The sequence below is a fragment of the Manis pentadactyla genome, chromosome 16 (genome assembly GCF_030020395.1).
Source record: "Manis pentadactyla isolate mManPen7 chromosome 16, mManPen7.hap1, whole genome shotgun sequence".
NCBI lineage: Eukaryota > Metazoa > Chordata > Mammalia > Pholidota > Manidae > Manis > Manis pentadactyla.
Window position 1 is genome coordinate 12,051,525 of NC_080034.1, and position 22,143 is coordinate 12,073,667.

Here is a 22,143-nt window from a genome sequence, read left to right on the forward strand (position 1 = left end):
GGACGTACATAGTTTTACTAGAGTAATATATTGGATTCAATGCTATCCAGTCATTCAGGGGTATCAAATATCCATTCATCTTTATTTATCACTAATGCTACAATGACACATTCTGATATTTCTGTCTTTTCTCTTGTTGATAGTCTTTTTCTTGATATTTTAAAGAGACAAATCCAAATTATAAAACTGAAGTCTAGTTAACTCCAGTCTAGAATAAGTTAAATTACATTTCTGTTTAAATTAGAACAATATTATTCCAAAGAATTCATCTTAATCCAAGTAGTTATTGGTGAGAAATATATTGACCTCTGTTGACTTTAAAAACTTTGTAACTAAATTCACATAGTTTTGAATTTATGAGATTTATGTGAGATCAAAATCTAATTCATTTTATGGATGGAAAGCCAAGCAAACAAAAACAAATGAAAATATGTTACAAGCGGCTCACACTTTGCATGCATTTTTTTTCCATTTCATCTTATTTTACAGATGTTTAACTTTCATCCTCTCATCTCCTAACAAATTACAATCATGAATCCTGTCTAAGATACAAATTATGGTTTCCATATAAATAGTTCCAAAGTTATGTACCAAAGATATGAAACTTTTGATAGTTTTATTTCACTTCTGAATTTAATTTAAATGTTCAAGAAAAATAAAATTAAGTCAAGTTGGGACAAAAATTGATATATTTAAAGTGGTTTTGTCTCTTTTCCTTGGATGTATTTTGAGTTACGGATATTGCATCTGACTGGGGAACTATTCCTGTACAACAGAAGCCATGTTGGCCTGCTGTTCAAGCAGTATATTGGACATACTCAAAGGGGACATTGAGCTTTCCTGGCAGACCACATGATGTCAGATAGACTTGGAGTGTTGGGACGGACACGTTCTCTGTGAGAGAGCTCTGTGTGGAACACGGACTGGTGCTTATGTTAAAAGCCTGAGAGTTCCTCGAAACACAAAACCTGGGTCTTTGGACTAGAGATTTTCCATTTGAGGGCCAATTACTAGCTTGCTCTCGAGCATTAACTGAAACTGCCCTTATTATTGAAGGATGTGAACTGAAACCTGATACCCACGGTGTCTTGGATGATGTCAGAAAAGCATTTTAATGGGGAAGGTAACACTCAGAAGAGTTCCATAATAAAGTGGAAATGCTTCATGCAGGATCATGCTATCAGGGGAACGCAAGGGCGGACTTAGGAGTAGGGAGCCTCCTTTCCCCTGGGACTGACTTTGGAACTGCACAAAGAGCTGACAAATTCTATCAGTGCTTGATCAGGGCCTTGTGAAGAGCTCTCAACTGACCAAGAAATAGTTGCGTGGTTTGTGGATGAGGGTTCCACGGTAAAGGGACAACAACTACTTTAGAAGGCTGCCACTCTGATCAAAGAAGGTAAAACAAACCAGCTCTGTGGGCTGAATTGCATGCTTCTCGAAATAATGTTTGGTTTTCACCAATTGATGAAAGGTGGCCAATGGCCTGCTTGCAAAGTCAGGCAGAAGGGCGATGGGAACATCCCTATGGAAACCACTACAGGGACCAGAAGGGTGTGTTATAGTGGGACGTGTCAATGCCCATCAAAAGAACCCCCTTCCATCACTGGAAGATGACTGGGATGGCACAAACCATAGTCAGCGTATTAATAGTTGCCAAATTTATGACCGAAGATGTGAAACTTTTGATAGCATTATTCCATTTCTTAATTTAATTTCAATCTTATAGAAAAATGAAACTATCATGTTTGAATATTAATTTCATTCTAAATTTTTGTTATATCTCTACATTCATTTGATTTTAATTAGATGAAAATAGAAGTTGAATTATTACTATAGTTTTCTTTCTTTTTTTAAATTTTATTTATTTTTTATTTTTTATTATTGAAGGGTAGTTGACAACAGTATTGCATTACATTAGTTTCAGGTGTACAACACAGTGATTCAACATTTATATACATGATAATTCTAGGTACCAGGTATCACCATACCAGGTTGTTACAATATTTTGACTATATTCCTTATGCTATACATTACATCCCGGTTACTTATTTATTTTACAATTGGAAGTGTGTTTATATATATATATATGTATATATATATTTTGTGAGGGCTTCTCTCATATTTATTGATCAAATAGTTGTTAACCACAATTAATTTCTGTATAGGGGGGTCAATACTCAATGCACAATCATTAATCCACCCCAAGCCTAATTTTCGTCAGTCTCCAATCTTCTGATGCATAACGAACAAGTTCTTACATGGAGAAGAAATTCTTACATAGTGAATAAGTTACATGGTGAACAGTACAAGGGCAGTCATCACAGAAACTTTCGGTTTTGTTCATGCATTATGAACTATACACAGTCAGTTCAAATATGAATACTCATTTGATTTTTAAACTTGATTTATATGTGGATACCACATTTCTCAATTATTATTATTTTTAATAAAATGCTGAAGTGGTAGGTAGATACGAGATAAAGGTAGAAAACATAGTTTAGTGTTGTAAGAGAGCAAATGTAGATGATCAGGTGTGTGCCTGTAGACTATGTGTTAATCCGAGCTAGACGAGGGCAATAAAACATCCACGGATGCAGAAGATTTCTCTCAGAACAGGGGGGGTGAGGTTCTAAGCCTCACCTCTGTTGATCCCGAATTTCTCACCTGATGGCCACCCTGCGACTGTGCCTGTCTTAGGTTGTTCCTCCCTTGAGGAATCTTACCCGTCTCTGGCTAACCAGTCATCTTCCGGGGCCATACAGGGAAATGTTAAGTTGGTAAGTGACAGAGAAGCCTTATTGTTTGAAAAGGTTAGCTTTTTACTTCTTTGCATATTTATGCCCTGTGGCTTCTATGCCCAGCATTTGTCTTGAGGTGTCTTTACCACTTGGAAGAATTATGATACTCGGTAAATTCGACATGTGGCACGAGTTCTATTTAAAGGTTGTGATTAGGTAGGAAGAAGAAAAGCTATAGAAGTAGCAGGCAGAGGAAAACCTGGGAAGATTGATTATTTCTTTGACATATCTTCCTGTAGAGTAACTTCAGCATGGATAGGTTTTAAACTACTAATTAAATTGTGCACACACATTAACATAATAGGAATAGAGTTACCTAACCAAAGCATACCTGTAATTACCAGCCATCTCCAGTGAAACCAAGAAAACCAGTTAGGCACCTTAGGCATTTGTGAAAACTTATCTGTGATATGGTGGATATTGTCCGACTGAACTTAAACAGTCTGAGAGAATTCAGATAAACTAGAACAACCCATTCCTGGGGACTGTTCATATCCCGTATGTTCTTTTAACGATAAATAGTCTGTGGTTGTAAGATTTTGGAGTGCTACAATTTGCTCTTCTCCTAATTCTTGGTTGAGTTCCAACAGTATAGATCCAGTCAAATTTTTGTTTTACTGTATGCACAGGCCAGCTTAGATATCTCCTTCATCATTCCCATGGCAAGTCCAGGAACTGGTGGGATGAGTGCATCTACACCTGTGACAGTGCGTGGATCTTTGTTGGAGTTTTTTTTTTTTTTTGCTGATCATCTTCTGTCATGAGTCTTCCCGAGAGTGCTGATGTTGGAAGTTCTTTTTCATATCGTATCTTAGTTCATTTTCGGGGTAGCCAAATTAGGCTTTGATCCTCTGTATAAACACAAACAGACCCTTTGCCTACACTTTTATATGCCCTTTATATCATTCTGTAGAACTCATTAGAGGTCACCACATAGGAACTTTTTTTTTTTTTTTTTAATCATTAATCTACACTTACATGACGAATACTTTGTTTACTAGGCTCTCCCCTATACAAGGTCCCCCCTATATACTCCTTTACAGTCACTGTCCATCAGCGTAGCAACCTGTTGTAGAATCACTACTTATCTTCTCTGTGTTGTACAGCCCTCCCCTTTCTCCCTCCCCGCTATGGATGCTAATCTTAATACCCCTCTTTTTCTGCCCCCCCTTATCCCTCCCTACCCACCCATCCTCCCCAGTCCCTTTCCCTTTGGTACCTGTTAGTCCATTCTTGAGTTCTGTGATTCTGTTGCTGTTTTGTTCCTTCAGTTTTTCCTTTGTTCTTATATTCCACAGATGAGTGAAATCATTTGGTATTTCTCTTTCTCTGCTTGGCTTGTTTCACTGAGCATAATACCCTCCAGCTCCATCCATGTTGCTGCAAATGGTTGGATTTGCCCTTTTCTTATGGCTGAGTAGTATTCCATTGTGTATATGTACCACATCTTCTTTATCCATTCATCTATCGATGGACATTTATGTGGCTTCCAATTCTTGGCTATTGTAAATAGTGCTGCGATAAACATAGGGGTACACTGGTCTTTCTCATACTTGATTGCTGCATTCTTAGGGTAAATTCCTAGGAGTGCAATTCCTGGGTCAAATGGTATGTCTGTTTTGAGCATTTTGATATACCTCCATACTGCTTTCCACAATGGTTGAACTAACTTACATTCGCACCAGCAGTGTAGGAGGGTTCCCCTTTCTCCACAGCCTCGCCAACATTTGTTGTTGTTTGTCTTTTGGATGGCAGCCATCCTTACTGGTGTGAGGTGATACCTCATTGTAGTTTTAATTTGCATTTCTCTGATAATTAGCGATGTGAAGCATCTTTTCATGTGTCTGTTGGCCATCTGTATTTCTTTTTTGGAGAACCGTCTGCTCAGTTCCTTTGCCCATTTTTTAATTGGGTTATTTGTTTTTTGTTTGTTGAGGCGTGTGAGCTCTTTATATATTCTGGACGTCAAGCCTTTATCGGATGTGTCATTTTCAAATATATTCTCCCATACTGTAGGGTTCCTTTTTGTTCTATTGATGGTGTCTTTTGCTGTACAGAAGCTTATCAGCTTAATATACTCCCACTTGTTCATTTTTGCTGTTGTTTTCCTTGCCCGGGGAGATATGTTCAAGAAGAGGTCACTCATGTTTATGTCTAAGAGGTTCGTGCCTAAGTTTTCTTCCAAGAGTTTAATGGTTTCGTGACTTACATTCAGGTCTTTGATCCATTTTGAGTTTACTTTTGTATATGGGGTTAGACAATGGTCCAGTTTCATTCTCCTACATGTAGCTGTCCAGTTTTGCCAGCACCATCTGTTGAAGAGACTGTCATTTTGCCATTGTATGTCCATGGCTCCTTTATCAAATATTAATTGGCCATATATGTCTGGGTTAATGTCTGGATTGTCTAGTCTGTTCCATTGGTCTGTGGCTCTGTTCTTGTGCCAGTACCAAATTGTCTTGATTACTATGGCTTTATAATAGAGCTTGAAGTTGGGGAGTGAGATCCCCCCTACTTTATTCTTCTTTCTCAGGATTGCTTTGGCTATTCGGGGTCTTTGGTGGTTCCATATGAATTTTTGAATTATTTGTTCCAGTTCATTGAAGAATGTTGCTGGTAGTTTCATAGGGATTGCATCAAATCTGTATATTGCTTTGGGCAGGATGGCCATTTTGACGATATTAATTCTTCCTAGCCATGAGCATGGGATGCATTTCCATCTGTTAGTGTCCCCTTTAATTTCTTTTAAGAGTGACTTGTAGTTTTCAGAATATAAGTCTTTCACTTCTTTGGTTAGGTTTATTCCTAGGTATTTTATTTTTTTTGATGCAATTGTGAATGGAGTTGTTTTCCTGATTTCTCTTTCTGTTGGTTCATTGTTGGTATATAGGAAAGCCACAGATTTCTGTGTGTTGATTTTGTATCCTGCAACTTTGCTGTATTCCGATATCAGTTCTAGTAGTTCTGGGGTGGAGTCTTTAGGGTTTTTTATGTACAGTATCATGTCATCTGCAAATAGTGACAGTTTGACTTCTTCTTTGCCAATCTGGATTCCTTGTATTTTTTTGTTTTGTCTGATTGCCGTGGCTAGGACCTCCAGTACTATGTTAAATAACAGTGGGGAGAGTGGGCATCCCTGTCTAGTTCCCGATCTCAGCGGAAATGCTTTCAGCTTCTCGCTATTCAATATAATGTTGGCTGTGGGTTTTTCATAGATGGCCTTTATTATGTTGAGGTACTTGCCCTCTATTCCCATTTTGCTGAGAGTTTTTGTCATGAATGGATGTTGAACTTTGTCAAATGCTTTTTCAGCATCTATGGAGATGATCATGTGGTTTTTGTCTTTCTTTTTGTTGATGTGGTGGATGATATTGATGGACTTTCGAATGTTGTGCCATCCTTGCATCCCTGGGATGAATCCCACTTGGTCATGGTGTACGATGGTTTTGATGTATTTTTGAATTCGGTTTGCTAAAATTTTGTTGAGTATTTTTGCGTCTACGTTCATCAGGGATATTGGTCTGTAGTTTTCTTTTTTGGTGGTGTCTTTGCCTGGTTTTGGTATTAGGGTGATGTTAGCTTCATAGAATGAGTTTGGGAGTATCCCCTCCTCTTCTATTTCTTGGAAAACTTTAAGGAGAATGGGTATTATGTCTTCTCTGTATGTCTGATAAAATTCCGAGGTAAATCCATCTGGCCCGGGGGTTTTGTTCTTTGGTAGTTTTTTGATTACCGCTTCAATTTCATTGCTGGTAATTGGTCTGTTTAGATTTTCTGTTTCTTTTTGGGTCAGTCTTGGAAGGTTGTATTTTTCTAGGAAGTTGTCCATTTCTCCTAGGTTTCCCAGCTTGTTAGCATATAGGTTTTCATAGTATTCTCTAATAATTGTTTGTATTTCTGCGGGGTCCGTCGTGATTTTTCCTTTCTCATTTCTGATACTGTTGATTTGTGTTGACTCTCTTTTCCTCTTAATAAGTCTGGCTAGAGGCTTATCTATTTTGTTTATTTTCTCGAAGAACCAACTCTTGGTTTCATTGATTTTTGCTATTGTTTTATTCTTCTCAATTTTATTTATTTCTTCTCTGATCTTTATTATGTCCCTCCTTCTGCTGTCCTTAGGCCTCATTTGTTCTTCTTTTTCCAATTTCGATAGTTGTGACATTAGACCGTTCATTTGGGATTGCTCTTCCTTTTTTAAATATGCTTGGATTGCTATATACTTTCCTCTTAAGACTGCTTTTGCTGTGTCCCACAGAAGTTGGGGCTTAGTGTTGTTGTTGTCATTTGTTTCCATATATTGCTGGATCTCCATTTTAATTTGGTCATTGATCCATTGATTATTTAGGAGCGTGTTGTTTAGCCTCCATGTGTTTGTGAGCCTTTTTGCTTTCTTTGAACAGTTTATTTCTAGTTTAATGCCTTTGTGGTCTGAAAAGTTGGTTGGTAGGGTTTCAATCTTTTGGAATTTACTGAGGCTCTTTTTGTGTCCTAGTATGTGGTCTATTCTGGAGAATGTTCCATGTGCACTTGAGAAGAATGTGTATCCTGTTGCTTTTGGATGTAGAGTTCTGTAGATGTCTATTAGGTCCATCTGTTCTAATGTGTTGTTCAGTGCCTCTGTGTCCTTACTTATTTTCTGTCTGGTGGATCTGTCCTTTGGAGTGAGTGGTGTGTTGAAGTCTCCTAGAATGAATGCATTGCATTCTATTTCCTCCTTTAGTTATATTAATATTTGTTTCAGGTATGTTGGTGCTCCTGTATTGGGTGCATATATATTTATAATGGTTATATCCTCTTGATGGACTGAGCCCTTTATCATTATGTAATGTCCTTCTTTGTCTTTTGTTACTTTCTTTATTTTGAAGTCTGTTTTGTCTGATACCAGAATTGCAACACCTGCTTTCTTCTCTCTGTTGTTTGCTTGAAATATCTTTTTCCATCCCTTGACTTTAAGTCTGTGCACATCTTTGGGTTTGAGGTGAGTCTCTTGGAAGCAGCATATGGATGGATCTTGCTTTTTTATCCATTCTATTACTCTGTGTCTTTTGATTGGTGCATTCAGTCCATTTACATTTAGGGTGATTATTGAAAGGTATGAATTTATTGCCATTGCAGGCTTTAAGTTTGTGGTTACCAAAGGTTTAAGGTTAGCTTCTTTACTATCTTACTGTCTAACTTAACTCGCTTGTTGAGCTATTATAAACACAGTCTGATGATTCTTTATTTCTCTCCCTTCTTATTCCTCCTCCTCCCTTCTTCATATGTTGGGTGTTTTGTTGTGTGCTCTTTTTAGGAGTGCTTCCATCTAGAGCAGTCCCTGCAGTATGCCCTGTAGAGGTGGTTTGTGGGAGGCAAATTCCCTCAACTTTTGCTTGTCTGGGAATTGTTTAATCCCTCCTTCATATTTAAATGATATTCGTGCTGGATACAGTAGTCTTGGTTCGAGGCCCTTCTGTTTCATTGCATTAAGTATATCATGCCATTCTCTTCTGGCCTGTAGGGTTTCTCTTGAGAAGTCTGATGATAGCCTGATGGGTTTTCCTTTGTAGGTAACCTTTTTTTTCTCTCTGGCTGCCTGTAATACTTTGTCCTTGTCTTTGATCTTTGCCATTTTAATTATTATGTGTCTTGGTGTTGCCCTCCTTGGATCCCTTGTCATGGGAGTTCTGTGTACCTCTGTGGTCTGAGAGGCCATTTCTTCCCCTAGTTTGGGGAAATTTTCAGCAATTATTTCTTCAAAGACATTTTCTATCCCCTCTTCTCTCTCTACTTCTTCTGGAATACCTATGATTCTTATATTGTTCCTTTTCGTTTGATCACTCAGCTCTCTTAAAATTCTTTCATTCCTGGAGATCCTTTTATCTCTCTCTGCATCAGCTTCTCTGCGTTCCTGTTCTCTGTTTTCTAGTCCATTAATGGTCTCTTGCATCTCGTCCATTCTGTTTTGAAGTCCTTCCAGAGCTTGTTTTATTTCTGAATTCTCCTTACTTAGTTCTTGCATATTTCTCTGCAAGTCCATCAGCATGGTTATGACTTTTGTTTTGAATTCTTTTTCAGGAAGACTGGCTAAATCTATCTCCCCAGATTCCTTCTCAGGGGAAGATGTAGCAGATGCCGAAGCTGTCTGGGTTAGTCTTGTCTGGATCATATTTTTTTGCCTTTTCATGTTGACAGGTGCTATTGACTGTCAGCTGGGAGGGCCAAAATTTTCACTTGCTACTGGCCTTTCTTTACTGGGACAACTGTGACCCCTAGTGGCTTGTGTTGGGTAATTGCGTGTAGACTGGGTCTTTGTGTCTTGCCTGGCCGGAAGGGAGAAATTTCCCTTTCTGTGGGCGGAATTTGTCTCAGGCTGCTTCTCTGCTTTCGCAGTGCCCGGTGGGGTAATGGATGGGGGGCTGCTTGACTGTTTGCCTCCGTGAGGGGTCTCGGAGCTGTTGCCCAGGGGGTTAGTGCACCCGGTTTTCCCTGTAATTTCCAGCTGCTGTACTGTGACCTGGGTTGTTTCCGTCAAGCTGTTAAGTCCCTGTCCCTTTAAGACTTTCAAAAAGCCCCCGCTTTTCTTTGTCACAGGGGCATCAGCTTCGGCACCCGCTCAGAGGTCTTACTCCCTGTTTACCCAGTATCCAGGGCCCCCTGGGCACGTACTGTGTCTGCGCTCTGGCCCGGATGGCTGGGGCTGGGTGTTCGGCAGTCCTGGGCTCCGTCTCCCTCCCGCTCTGCCTATTGTTCTCCCGCTGGGAGCTGGGGGGAGGGGCGCTCTGGTCCCGCCGGGCCGGGGCTTGTATCTTACCCCTTTCACCAGTCGCTGGGTCCTCGCTGGTGTAGCTGCAGTCTGGCCACTGTCCTTCGTCTTCTGGTCTCTGTTTTAGGGCTAGTTGTGTTTGTTGTATTTTCAAAAGTATATATGTTTTTGGGAGGAGATTCCCACTGTCCTACTCACGCCGCCATGTTGGCTCCGCCTCCTATAGTTTTCTTTCTTAAAAAATATGTTATCAGACAAGATGCATTGTATTTCAGAAATGCTATAATTAAAAATACTATGTCATATACATTGCTGAGGTATTGCCACTATTTATTCAACATTTTTGAGGAATGATTATGCTTGTAATTTTGCTAAGATATAGGGATACAGGAAAAAATAAAGCAGGCAAATTCCTTTTCCTTGTGGAATCTTTCTTCTAGTAAAAAACAAAGGGGAGTGGACAACATAAATGCAGATGTTGAAGGAAATAACTAGAAGATGTCGATGAAGAGGGAGAGCAATTAGAAAAGGCCAAGATTGAAAAACGTGACTTTGATTTATTTGTAAGCAACTGTTGAGATATAAAAATGGACACAGGGAGACCTGTTAGATGGTTCATAAAATAATTTAGATAGGATTCTCAAGGCAACATTGGGAAGAAAGTGAGATTTAGGAAAACTAAATAATTTTATACTGTGTACCAGGCACCATGTTGGCACTGGTGATTTACCATTAAATAAAACATTAAAGAAAACTCTATTCTCATAGAGCTTACATTCTAGTGGAAAGACAGACAACGAAAAAATAAATTCAAATGTATGTTCAGATGAGGGAAGTGGTGAAGAAATTGGACGGCACAGTCATGGCAGAGTGCATTCATAGTATTTGAGTAAAGGCAGAAGGTGATACGGGCATCTGCAGCTATCTGAATGGAGAGCATTCCAGATACAGGGAAATAGTCACTGCAAAGGCCCAGAGGCAGAAGTATACCCTGGGTTTAGGAATCAGTGAGCAGTGTGTGAGTCTAGAGAAGAGTGAAGCAAAGGTAACAGCTGCGGTCAGAAAGACCATAAAGAGCCAGAGTTGTTGGTTTAAGTACTTAGGTTTTGCTCTTAGTGATACCAGCTGCAACTAGAGAGATCTGAGTAGAGGAGTTAGCTCTATGTGCTTTATAGGACCATCCTAGCTACTGATTCATGCATAAGCCAAGAGGCAAAGAGCAGAGATAAGAGGCTGTTACAACAATCTTGCCACAGAACAATGGTGCCTTAGACCATAGTGGCACCTACAGAGATAGTAAGAAGTACTGCAATTCTGTAATTTTAAAATAAGCAAATAAAGCTGACCTCATTTCCTGACTAATTAGATGCAGGCTTTAAGATAAATATTCATTTTAATTCAACATTTTTTTGAGTACCTACGGTATATCAAGCATTTTTCTAGGTCTTAGAGGTGCATCAGTAAACAAAAGAGACACAATTTCTGCCCTCTCGGAGCTACATTCTAGAATAAGAGGATCAGTTTTGCCTCAGGAGATATTTGTCCTGAGCAACAAAATAGGTGGAAGGTCTACTAAGGGAGATTGGGAAGGCTGTAGGTAGAGATCGTTTGGAGAGGAAGCTTGGGGATTTTGTTCTCAAATATATTAATTCTGAGATGCTATGAAATTTGGTGGAGGCAGTTCAATAGAAGAGCTAGAAGCCTGTGTTCAGGAGAGAAAATTAGGAAGATTTAAATTCATGGACCATTAGATATGGAAGACAAGTCAGGCCCTGAGACAGGATAAAAATACCAAAGAACTGTGTCTAGACAGAGGAAAGAGGGTAGTTGACTGAGCCTTGAGAAACTCTAACACCAGAGGTCTGGGAAATGAGGATACACCAGTAAAGAAGGGAAAGAAAGACAAGACCAGAGGTGGCAGAAAGAACAGGAAGTCAGTTCCTAGTAGTTAAATGAAGAAAGTTTTTCAAGATGAAAATGATCAAATGTATCAAATGCATCTGTGAAGTTCAGTCAGATGAAGACTGAATATCGCATGAAAGCGTTTCCAACAAAATAGGTAGAGAGGGAGTATAGGTTGTAAGAGCAGGCAACTCCCTCAGTTTTGTGGTAAAATATATGAAGTAGATTGAAGGGGAAGTGGAGACAAGAGAGCGCTTGGCTTATATTTAATACATACTTTCTAAAAAATGAGATGCCAGCATATTTTCATGGAAATGATCCAGTAAAAAAGGAAAACAATGATGCACCAGAGAGACGAGAGATTGGCTGTCAATCAAATATCATTTTTTGTCAGTTCTTTTGACTCTTCATCCTGTACATCCTTTCTCTCCCCAAGGATACTCTCTTAATTAAGCATCTTGTCATTTCTCACACGAATTGCTAAAAAATCCTTATCTGTTTAAATGATTTCTAGCTTTGCCATCCAAAGCACCCTCTACAATGCCGCCCTCTTCATCTTTGCCAAACGGACATCTTGTCAGGTTTCTTCCTGGTACCCCTCTTCTTTGCCTTTCTAAGCAATTAATTGCCTTCAGGAGAATGTTCTTAGCTTATCTTCAGAGGCTCTTCACAATCTGTCCCTTGTACATTTCTGCAGTTTCATGCCTTGCTTCCCAGTCCCACCCGACCCCACACTACCTTCACCATCAGCATTTCATGTACTACAGCCCACAAATTACAAGTACTTGTTTATGTTTTTCCCATTCCTCCATGTGTTTGCTCATGCTGGTTCTTTGAACCAAAACATTATTTCTCTCACTATTTTGGTTAGGTGAACTCTGCCTCAGTTTTTCAGGATAGCTGAAAAACAGTGATCAAATATATCAAATGCATCTGTGAAGTTCAGTCAGATGAAGACTGAATAATGCCTGAAAGCATTTCCAACAAAATAGGTAGAGAGGGAACATTGGTTGTGAGAGTACAGGTTTCAGGGTAGCTGACAAACAGGTAACTTCCTCAGCCCCTTAATATTAGTTTTCCTCATCTACGATGCTGTGGCACCCAGTACAAGTTTCTGTTATAGCATAATTGGAATAGGATGAAAACACCCAATTGAAGTTCGGCATCCCTAATACATCCCTTCACTATCCGTTCCTTGATAAACACGGCTATGTGTTCCACATAGTTACTATCAGCTTTGGACACATGTAAGAGCTCAACAATAGTTTGGTAAACAGGAATGAGATGAGCCAGAAACTATGAAAGGAATTATGCCAGAAAGAATTGACCTCTAGCTACCCATAACCTCAACAATATGTCCCAGAATAGGACAGCTAGGACTCTGAAGCGGGATTCAAGGTTTGCTGGAATACAATATTTTTCACCAAAGTCTGTATATAATGTCATATCCAAATATGATGGGTGGCACTTGCAGATTAATGAAAAAGCATACAGTTTTATTAAGATGTATGTGTTTTAAAGTTTGCTTTAACAAACATACAATATTAAATAACATACTTGCCTATACAGACACATGTATATAATATTCAGCTTTCTATTTGTACCTATTTTACTAAAGTTACAATCAGTAAAATGACAATAAAGTAACAGAACTGCAATATGTACTCTAAACTGTAACTATGTTGCAGAAAGAAACGTACGTCAGAGCACAAATATGCTAACAAAGTGAAATAGTGTGTGATTTTTATTTGGTCTGAAACAAAGTTTTCCAGACAGACTAATAATTTGCTGTGATTCAAAATGACTTTTTTTTTTTTTTAGCAAAATGTTAATCTTTGTTTGTGCAGCTTATTTTTTCCTCCCTTTTTCTTTTTCCAAACATCAGTGCATTGGGTTGCAGATGTTTAAAGTCTATAAAATGAAATAAATCACTTGTCCACCGTAAGAATCATTAAACCATGAAATATTCATTATCAGAATTCTGGTAGACTGGGAGCTAGCAGCCCTCAAGATTCATAGGCCTTTTTGTAATTACACCAAACTTTAACATAGGTGATTAGAGATTATGGGGTTTTTGTAGCTGCTATTATTTTTTTTAATTTTGAAGACATTGTTTACTTCAGTGGCATCAAACTCAAGTAGACATTTCTGGTCCTGTAAGGAGTTGCGTGTTGTGAATTGAAAGCAGTGTAAACCTGTTTATTATTTCTATCATTGTTGTAGAAGGTGGCCTCATATCTCAACACTTCATGTAAATACCTCTCTTATGCAGAATGAACTGGTTTAAAATGAATCATAACAGAATTTTAGACCATAAATAAGGTAGAACAAGACTGGCGCGATGCTTCCAGAGGAAAGAGGGCTAGAATGTTGATGAGAAAAAGAAAAGAAAAATGGGGAAAATCAGAGAATTAGAAGAAAAAGTGTAAATTAAAAAATGAGAGAAAGAGATTGAGAACAGATTTCTTCCCAAACACCCTACATCCAAGCTTTCTGTGTCTTCATCCCTTGCGTCATGAATCATATTTCAGGCATAAAACCCACATCTGGCCTTGAACTGGCTTGGGTGAGGTTAAAAGGATTGTCAACATTTTAAGAAGGAATTTTGAATATAAGGGATTGATTTAAAAAGTTATTTAAATAATACATTTCATTGTAAAATACACAAAATGTTTTGAAAGGTATAAAGAGAAAAATAGGTACATTAGCAATCTGATATAGAATACAGTCTACCTACTATGTTACTTCAGATGAGATAAAAATATGAATATAAAAGTATTGAACTCCTCATTTTAAAGAGATTAAAACAATTAAAACCTGTAATTATACTTAAGAAATAAAAACTATAGTCAATATAATGTGATAATAAAGTTATTATTTTCAATCTAATTCTCTTCAGAAGAATATACCAGAAAAAAAAAATGTCTCTCTTCTAATTTGGTCTCTCTTTTAATTGGCCTAGCATGCCACATCTTTGATCTGGAGATCAAGTACACTGGAGATTAAGTGATAGTTGCTTCTTTTCCCTGGTCAAGGGATACGTCGTCTTCACCTTCAGTCCATAGCCCGCCAGGCTCAAGGACAGAGAAAGAAGTGTGTACAGGTTGCTTGAAGGCCTCACAGTTGCTCCTGATCATGAATGCAGCATGGGGCTGAACACCCCTTGTCCCTGACAGAAACTTTAATCATCATTATTTAATTCTGCACATCCATGAGAACTTCTTAGATGTAATATGCCCCAAATTTATCTTTCTTCTTCAGAAGGCTTAATCTCCTAGAAATAAAACCTGCAGTGACCCATGGCCAAAGATGTTGTCTGTGGTAAAATAACCCAAAGCTATGGCTCTTTTATGCAGTGGCCATCTGTCGGGAAGAGGCCACTGCCCTCCGCTCATCCATCAGAAGAAACGTAAAGATGTTAAAATTCCTTGTATCAACAATGTGTGCATTTGATTTACTGCCTGTGATATGTGTGGCTGGGATGCTGGCCGCTGCCTCGGGGATGCTGTACTTGAGACGTTTCCCAAGTGTGCATTTCTGAACAGACAGGCAGGAAGCCTTCAGAAGAAGGGAGGAAGGAACAGCCATCACCACTCTTATGAAGAGTCACTGTGCCTGTCAGGCTGAACTGAAGAGAGTAATCAGAGAGCAAAGTAGTGTGCAAGTCACCTGGCCTTCTGTCTGCTGGATCGTTCTAGCTAGCGAGCTGTCATCTGTATTCCCCTGCCTCTCTCCCCACCACTTCTCTTCCTTTCTGCATTTCCCTTTATGTTTCTTTGATAGGATATCTTTGTCAAGACCACAGACTGGCTAGATGGTTGAAAGTTGAATCTAAGCTCCTACCTATGGAATATTTTTCATTCATTGCATCATTTTTATCTTATTTAATAAACAAAGAATATCCACAATACTAATGAGTAAATTTTAAATTGTTAATTGCCCCCAAACCTAATTATTTTTATTATCCTTCCTTCTATGAAATGAAGCAGCAAATTACTGTGTTAACAGACAGCCATTCCAAGAAATACAAAGATGATTTCAGCGAAGAAGACATTTTCGTTTTGTTATGCAGACTGGACATTTTAATGTTTTTAGCTTTCTTTTTTGGAGCTAAATTTAGGCTTACAGTAAAGTAATAAAAATAAAATACAGCCTTCCTACAGAATGTTCACCACGTTCCCCTTTAGCATTTTATATGTCAATAGAAAAATTACTGAAGTTAGAAAACTAACCATGGTACAATATACAGGTAAACAAGAAAATTTATTCAGATTTTACTGTTTTTTTCCACAAATTTCCTACTTATATTCCAGAACTATGCCTGAATTTAAGAAAAGCAAAATCAAGAGGGGCTGATAGAAAAGGTAAGTTATAAATTAATACAATTATTTTTCAAAAAAAAAATTTAAAAAGACTTCAACAATCAGGAACAACTATTAATAGAAATCTAACTTTCTAAAAAAGGAAATTTTCATTATCTGGGCAGGGAATAAATTGCTTATTCCACATATAGGATCCCAGATTTCAGTTTTACCATCCTTATATTTTTGTTGCAATATTTTTTCTAAAAAAAACCCTCAAGGCTGATCTTTATGAAAAATCAGTTAGCAGAGTCAATTTTTTCAAAATAACTATTTTTTATGTGTTTTATTATGTTTCATGATCTTAATAAAACTTATGATATATTGTTAGGTACACATAATATATAACTATAGAAGTAGATGGAAATCAAATTTTTCATTTTACTCTTAAAATTAACTTTATAAGTGTTAAGAAGAAAGACAGAAATAAGCAGGATGAAAAGGAGAAAGGGCCCCCTCCCAAAATGACTCAGGAACTTAATCAAATAGAACCAGAAAGTCAGAAATGACCCAAACAGTTAATCAGATGAAGCCACAGGGTCCAAAAGTGACTCAGGAAATATCCAGGGTCCCCCAGATAAGAAATATCAGAGGCGCAAGCACAGCACAGCCCCTGGCCCCATTTCACCAATCAGAACAAGCCTGGAGAGGTGACAGCTGTCAATCAAGGACCTCTCTGCCCTGCCAAAACCACATAAAATGAGCCTCAGAATGAGCACCCACGCCTGCCTGTCTCGTCTCAGGCAGGCCCGCTCTGCTACTCTATGTAGAGTATATTAAAACTTACTTTGCTTTCTTGACTTTGGTCTCTCGTCTCACTGTATCTGACTTCCCTGTGACACCGAGCTGAGTCCTTTCCTTCCCAACATAAGCATATTTACAAAACTGTACATTTTATATAATAATTCTTATCTTAATAAACTGATTACTGATTTCCTCAAGAAACTAATCATACCCATCATCTTATGTATATTCATATATTCTTAAATATTTACCTTAAATAGTTTGAATCACTTTTACAATTTTTAAAGGAGCAGTAAAACATATACATATGTATAAAATCACCCAAAGGTATTTGTACATCCTATTAATATTAACACATTTGATAACGATAAGAGAAAGGGTAAATTAAAACTAAGTATAGTGATCAAATTTTGTAAAATTTGCATGCTTTAAAATTGTCCGGACATTAAGTTTATTAATTAATTTAACATAAATCTAAGACTTTAAATTTAAATAAGACTTGAAAATTATAATCTACACATTAAGCCCTTGCTATTTTAGTATTACAAGTATTCATGAAGTTAAAGCTCTTAAAAAGACATCCTATTAGTACATTTTCATTTAGTTAAACATAATTCAATATATGTGATAACAAACAATTTGGGAAACTATAATGGCTTATTTGGCTCGTAAAATCAATGAGGAAATTTAGAAAGTTTAAATTGTTAAATTTCCCTGCAGCAAACAAAGAGCACATGAACAGAGTAGTGAGATTTTCTGGCAGAGGAAGTGATGGATTTCAGCATCCCAACAAAACTCTCTTCCAGCATATTTCTGTAATAATGTGTAAGGGAACTAGGATGGACAGCCTGGCCAGAGAAGTCCTCCTTGACCCAGTGGTGTAGAAATCGGAGTAGAGAGGGCTACGAAAAGAATTTCCTGATAGCAGCAAATGTGTAGAAAGGAGTCTGTGTATCTGATAACAGAAACTAAGCAGACCTTTATGATTCTGCTCTATACCTCTTGCAAAAGCCAACAGTGTCGTATTTTTTGAGGGGTAAATAAAATACTATCCAGCTCATTCTAAAATTCACGTGGAATTATAAACAAATAGCAATAGCTAGGAAAAATTCTGGAAAGGAAAAGTAAAATGGGATGGCAGAATCTAAATCAACCAGACAATAAGGCAGATATAAAACTTTATTAATTAATAATTGCAGTACTGGAAATGCAGAGACATAATAATGCATCCAGAAATTGACCTCAATAGACCCAGTAATATACAACACAATAAAAGCACCATATTAAATAACTAAGAAAAAAATGGGGTATTGAATGAACTGAGGTAGGATATCTTGGTAGCCATCAAGAAAAATACATTCTAGATCTATATCTTATACCTCATATCAGGAATAATTCCAAATGGATTACAAATTCCATAGCAAGGAAAATGAAACCACAATGTATTAAGGAAAGAAGAAATAAAAGTCCCTGATAACATGACTTAAAACCCAGAAGTCATAAAAGTGATATCAGTAAATTTTACTAGTTATGTAAAACTTATAAATATGCATAATATATAAGTATGTATGCCTATATAAATAAAGGGTAACATATAAAGATTACTAAAAATAGATAAATTCTGTATGAGAAAAAGTAAAATCTGAAGGCCAGTGAACTGGGAAAAATTATAATTCATATCTCTAAGTGCTAATCTCCATATATATATATATAATAAAGATCTCCTAAAGGGAAAACAGATTTATTTTGGTCATCTGCTCATCAGACGTTAAAAGTCTTTAGTACTATAGAATTATATTGCTAACTTCCAACATATTGTAATATGAAGGAGTGTTAGAGCTCACTGATTGAGCATCACACATCTCATGACTCAGAAGAGCATTAGAGAAGGTAAATTACCTATCCAAGGTTAGTTGAGGCAACAGAGTTGTGACTTGAACACAAGATTTTTTAGTCCCAGCTTAGTGTTCTGTATTCTTCATGTTGTTATTTTAATGATATCAACATTATCTTTGTGATTGTCTCATTAAAGAATTTGAATTGAGTTAGGGTTTCTACAATGACTTTAGATGAAAAGATTGCGTCTCAGCCAACTTTTTTCATTTGATGCTTTCCACCATAATTTCTGCATAGTAGTAGCACTCAAGAAATTTCCCCAGTGCCATTTTTTCGGCATTACTCGAGAGTAGAATGCTTTGCATAATCATTGTTTCCAATGAATTGAGAACGATGTGATATTCCACGTTCATTATATCTTGCTAAAATTTCCAAGCGTTCTAATACAGCTTAATAGTTAATGTTTAAAACAATGTTCATTCATATTATCTATATTTTATTTATTGAGAAATGAGAAGGTAAAAAGGAAATTTAAAAAGTGATGTAATAAAAGCTGTGGAAAATATGTGAAATTGAAATTTATATTTTTTAATACTGTAATGACATGTCTTAAGCCAAGAATACATTATTTAGAAGGGATTCTACTTTATTAAGTTAAAAATATTTTTCATGAATAGTTTTACTATAACTAAGTCTTCTCCTTCCCATTCTTGAAACTGGAATATTTTTCTACACATTACAATTGCTGTCAGGAAAAGTAATATGAGATAAAAAGTCTTATACTAAGGAAATTACCCACCAAAATAAATTGTACCATGAAAAAGTATATTTGTAGAACCAAAACAAAATAAATAGTAAAGAATTTTTAATGGACTATATGATTATTAAATATATAGCCTCTAAATTATAAAAACAAAATATTTCATGTTTTAGAACTGAATAATAAGCAGAAAATACAAGAAAAATAGGAAGAATGAAATCAGAAATAGTTAAAAGAAGGAAATATGTTTTAAAAGGAATTCCTATATATGACTAATATGACTTTTACATAACTAATTTTGCATATTTTAGCATTAGGTAATTTTGAAAAGACCTATATTTATGATCAGATGCTATACTTTATGTATTACTATGCATATATGCACATATACACACACAGACACACATATATATGTTTGCTGCTATTGTATTTAAAAAGATGATTATCTAGCATAGTGAAGTTGATATTTCTAAGTATAATTGTCCATGTTTTCCTCTGAAGAGAGACAGAGGAAAGGGTATGGAGCATACATTCTAGAAAGTGATGGAAATCAGTGGGCCATAGAATTTGAGTTAAGTAGTTAGGAAAAGAAATGGGAACATGAAGAACAGAAGAAAAATAGTGAAAATTTAATAATGCCAATGAATGAGGCAATCTGGTGGGATTTTTTTGGAATGAAGAAAGTAAAGGAGGGGAGCTGGAAAAAGAGGAAATAATGGCCAAAGAAATGGAATGTTAGAAATGGATGCAATTCTGAAATTATTGCCAATGACCAGGCATGAGACATGATCTTGTTATGTAGGGCTGAGGTGAGATGGGGGACAAAAGCATTGCAAGTGGGTCTTTATGAAAATAAGAGACAAAAAAATTGGAGACAGTATGAAATTAGTACTTTTATAATTAAAGGGAATTAGATAAAGTGAAAAAATAGAAAGGCAATATATTTTGAAAATAGTAAAGGCATTTTATATGTCAAATAGAAGAAGCAAATAGGAAAACAGATTGCTGGGGCAAGTAAATGGGTAGCAAAATATTAGAGAAGATGAGAATGAACGTCATCCCCAACTCTCAGGGGGAGGTTGAAGTTCCCTAAGATTGGGTCAGGAAAGGGGGGATGCGGAGCAGATGCAAACTGTGGATCTGTATTTATTGGGAAGGTGGGGAGATGAGGCGGCTCCTGCTGCTTCAGAGAAATACATCAGCTAAAAGTGGATGATGATTAAAATTAGACAAGGAAAAATGATAAGAAAAGGAAAAGTATGTTTTCCTTGGAAAATAAAGAAGTGAATTTAAGAGACTATTGTTAAAATACTGTTGGACAACTCTGAATTATCATTTGAAAATTTGATTGTTAATATAAATTAAAATCCTTTTTGTGCCACTGCCTTAGTGTCTGTTTGCTGCAGACAGTGAGGTGGCAAATATTTGGGTTCATTCCACACCCAGGGAAGTGAGGGCGGCTGGGAAGGAAGCACAGAGGTGAGGGAGTGCGCATGTCAGTGAGGAGCGTGGGAACCTGCGCTGCGCAGTGAGGCAGAGACGGACCGGAGGGGGGCAGTGAGGAGGTGGTGAAGACTGTGACTTGTTCTAGTGGCTTGAATAGTGCCCCCCACGAATTCATGTCCACCCAGATCCTCAGAATGCGGCCTTATGTGGAAATAGGGTCTTTATAGAAATCATCATTTAAGATGAGGACTCGATTAGGATGGGCCCTAAATCCAATGACCTGAGTCCTTAGGAGGCCAAAGGACAGGGGGGACACAGGAAGGCCCTGGGAAAGCGGGGGCGGAACAGAGTGAGGCTCCGGCCAGCCAGGAGCAGTGGGGGCCCTCCTTCCCCAGTACCTTTGGAGGGAACGTGTCCAGGTCGACACTCTGATTTCAGGCTTGTGGCTCCACAAATGGGAGACAATAAATTTCTGTTGTTTTAACCCACCTAGTTTGGGGTAATTAAATACAGCAGCCCTAGGAAACTATACAGTTGTTTTTATGTGGCTGATGATCTTGGCACTTGTGGTACTTAAGTAAGTATGTGAATCAGAAGCTTGTAAACTTAAGAGTGAAATTCTTTTAGAAAATGTGATCCTCACTGGTGGAATTTTTGATAATGTCCAGGTCCACGGTGAGATGACATTGAGGGATGACTATACAGCAGGAAGAGCTCAGATGATGACAGGTGGGTGAAGAAACTAGTTGGGAAACCCAAATAACGATTAATTTTCCAAGAATGAGAATGAGGATTAGTCTAGAGCGTCTAAGAAGTAAACACTTCAAAGAGGAAGAGGAACAATTTTAAGCCCAACAGATGGAAACAAGAATGAGGAGCCATTCTATTCTTGGAAGAAGAATTAGTTAAAAGGTGGCATTTTCTACCTTCATTTTCCTTTAAAAGATAAATCACAGTGAAACAGTAATCCAGCCAGACAGGAAAATAGACCCATTCTTTTTTTCTCTTTCTTTTTCTTTTTTCCATTTGCTCTCCTTTTCCTTTTAAATCCACTGCCTAGTCGTAGCTGATACATTTTGTCCAGTGGTGTTCTGGAGGCCCTTTTTTTTTTAGCCTTCTTTCTTTGAAACATTCTCCTGCTCTTTCATGTGTTTGTCACCTATTCCCAGCCTAGGACATAGGTAAATTAGTGAGGTGGCTTAGTTTTCACTATTCTATACAAAAATTTAGGTCTCATTAAATTTGAAATTAATGACACCACCAATAAAAGACATTGAGTTCTATTGGACCATATCATTCTCCCTTTCTAAAATATTATTTAAAAAAAAAAGATTTGCATATGTGACGACTCAGTTACTATGTATTGAGGGAGCACTCTTTATTTGGACTCATATACTTAGTGACGTATCTAATGGGATCTGCCAAAGAAATATCGGGGAAAAGAATTCAGGAATACAGTCAAATAGTGTAATATCTTAAAAATATATATATAACTAAGAAATAGTCCTTGTCTTAATATTGCAAATAGAAACTAGATATATAAACAGA